At 41.4% G+C, this 2939-nt stretch overlaps 1 non-coding gene across 1 annotated transcript; it reads left to right on the top strand.

Annotated features, from left to right (window-relative positions):
- The first annotated feature begins 1313 nt into the window (after positions 1–1313).
- Positions 1314–1420, top strand: Gm25547. The gene has a single exon (XR_003952036.1). It is a non-coding gene; the product is annotated as a U6 spliceosomal RNA (small nuclear RNA).
- The last annotated feature ends 1519 nt before the right edge of the window (positions 1421–2939 follow it).

Here is a 2939-nt window from a genome sequence, read left to right as displayed (position 1 = left end):
GAAGAAATTTTCCCTAACCTAAAGAAAGAGATGCTCTCTAATTTGGTAATTGGAGAAATAGGACCAATATTATACAATCCATATACACTTTCTGCTTATTTGTACGTGACAGGGTCTTGCTCTGTGCCACATAATGGTCTTGAAATCATGCTTCTCCTATCTCAGCCTATCTATTAGTAGGATTGTTTGTTTGATGTTTTTACACTATACTATGGCTTTCAGAACAGCTTATATATTTCAAAACTATTTATACAGCCAAAAGAATTGTAGACAATTAATTTGGGAGGTGGCTTGTAAGAGAACAGCAAAGAGTAGGACTGAAGGCTTTGCTTGGTATTTATAATTATTGTATCAATTTTCAAGAGGAGTACTTTATAAGTTACTCTTATTCTTAGATGAAAGCTTTTCAAAATCATCTCAGCCAATGAACCAGAATCTTACCCTCACCTAATGTCTGTGCCACCCTCCAAACAGAACCATTGTTCAGTGAAACAGTTAATGGATAGAGCATCTTAATACACACATCATTTCTTAAATGAATGTAACTTATTCCCTGCAGGCTGAAAATGATGACAATCTCAAGTCAAATAGCTTTGACCATAGCAGGAAATCTGCATCCAAAAATCATGCCTACAATTCAATCCTTGGCACAGCAGAACTGTCAACTCTTAGCTTATCTACTAAGATGGAGGTAAAATCCTTTGGTGGTGTGAGGGACATTCAAGTACATCCTTACTAACTCCAGTGTGCAAAAACTGTTCTTATTTTGTGTTTGTACCACAGTAAGAGCCAAGATTTTAAACTCTACTAAAAACAAAACAAAACAAACAAAAAGCTTTATCTATTCATGTTCATTAAAAAAAAACTAGGCGCACGCCTTTAATCCCAGCACTTGGGAGGCAGAGGCAGGCTTGCTCTGAGGCCATTTAGCATCATGCTTTTCTTCTTTCTGTTTACATTCCCTTTTCCTCCAAATGTACATTTTTGTATTTTTCTTTGCTCAGCTTGCTTCTTTTCATTATATATCTGCTTAAGACTGGCCACTAATAACCGTACAACAGAATCAATGCTAGGTTGTTTGGAAATATCCTCTGCCAAAGCTGTTAATCCGTAATTCTTTGATTATTAGCCTTAGGCAGATTCTTTGGACATGGGTAGAACAGGCACATTCTTCACCAAAATAACATATAAACAATCTCTAGGTTACATATTATTATTATTCTCCTTTGAAGCTTCTTGAGCCAGGCCCTCACAGTTCAAATCACTCTCAGTACCACTGATTTACATGTATATCCCATTAAGACTCACTTAAAGTGCTCGCTTCGGCAGCACATATACTAAAATTGGAACGATACAGAGAAGATTAGCATGGCCCCTGCGCAAGGATGACACGCAAATTCGTGAAGCGTTCCATATTTTTTTGACTCTAGCTGCATATGCATCAAAAGATGGCCTAGTCGGCCATCACTGGAAAGAGAGGCCCATTGGACACGCAAACTTTATATGCCCCAGTACTGGGGAACGCCAGGGCCATAAAAGGGGAGTGGGTGGGTAGGGGAGAGGGGGTGGGTGGCTATGGGGGACTTTTGGTATAGCATTGCAAATGTAAATGAGCGAAATACCTAATAAAAAATGGAAAAAAAAATAAATAAAATAAATAAATAAATAAAAAGAAAACTGGGTAAAAAAAAAAAAAAGACTCACTTAAAATGTCCAGTGGCTTTTCTAGTCCAAAGTCTCAAAGTGTTCCGTATTTCTCCAGACAAAAACACTGGCAGACCTATAACAGCCATATCCCAGTCCCTAGTACCAACTGTAAGGGCCCATGATTCGCCAAAAAGAAAATGATATTCCAGATTCATATAGTATGTAAACTCAAAGAGTGTTTTACTCCATAGTAGTCCAGCATGCTGGAGTCTCTCATTACTAAGATAGTGAGACCCTGAAGTGAGGGCAAAAGACTGATTTAAAGCACATTAGGGGAATTTCCTGGGTAGGTGACCTCTATCTTAGTCTGTTGAGTCCATCTCTAGGAACATTCTGGAACCATTATCAGGGTATGGGGGCTGGAAACTATTGCTGAGGAAGTCTAGAAACTACTGTTGACCCATTGTCCTTGCCTCAGGCCAAGTGGCAGGGCAGCTCCTGATGTAAGGGCAGTTTCTGACTAGCTGCCTGAAGACTGGGGTCTTGTTGGAACCATTATCAGGGTATGGGGGCTGGAAACTATTGCTGAGGAAGTCTGGAAACTACTGTTGACCCATTGTCCTTGCCTCAGGCCAAGTGGCAGGGCAGCTCCTGATGTAAGGGCAGTTTCTGACTAGCTGCCTGAAGACTGGGGTCTTGTTGGAACCATTATCAGGGTATGGGGGCTGGAAACTATTGCTGAGGAAGTCTGGAAACTACTGTTGACCCATTGTCCTTGCCTCAGGCCAAGTGGCAGGGCAGCTCCTGATGTAAGGGCAGTTTCTGACTAGCTGCCTGAAGACTGGGGTCTTGTTGGAACCATTATCAGGGTATGGGGGCTGGAAACTATTGCTGAGGAAGTCTGGAAACTACTGTTGACCCATTGTCCTTGCCTCAGGCCATGTGGCAGGGCAGCTCCTGATGTAAGGGCAGTTTCTGACTAGCTGCCTGAAGACTGGGGTCTTGTTCTAGTAACTGACTTGCCTGGGCTTGCCTTGGCTTTCCCAATTCTTAGGGCTAGTCTCCTGAACTGCCAATTTGAAACCTGCAATGGAATCAGCCTAGCCCTCTCACTTCTCTTGTAGTTTCTGTTGCTGTGAATAGATGCATGACCACAGCAAATTTTATAAAGAAAAAATATTTAATTGATCCTGGCTTACAGGATTAAGAGGTTTAGTCTATCATTATCATTGCAGGAAGTATGGAGGCATATAGGCAGACATGGTGCTGGAGAGGCAGCTGAGAGTTTTACA

The sequence above is a fragment of the Mus musculus genome, chromosome 16 (assembly GCF_000001635.26).
Source record: "Mus musculus strain C57BL/6J chromosome 16, GRCm38.p6 C57BL/6J".
Classification (NCBI taxonomy): domain Eukaryota; kingdom Metazoa; phylum Chordata; class Mammalia; order Rodentia; family Muridae; genus Mus; species Mus musculus.
The sequence above is the reverse complement of the archived record's forward strand: the minus strand, read 5'-3'. Positions and strand labels throughout refer to the sequence as shown.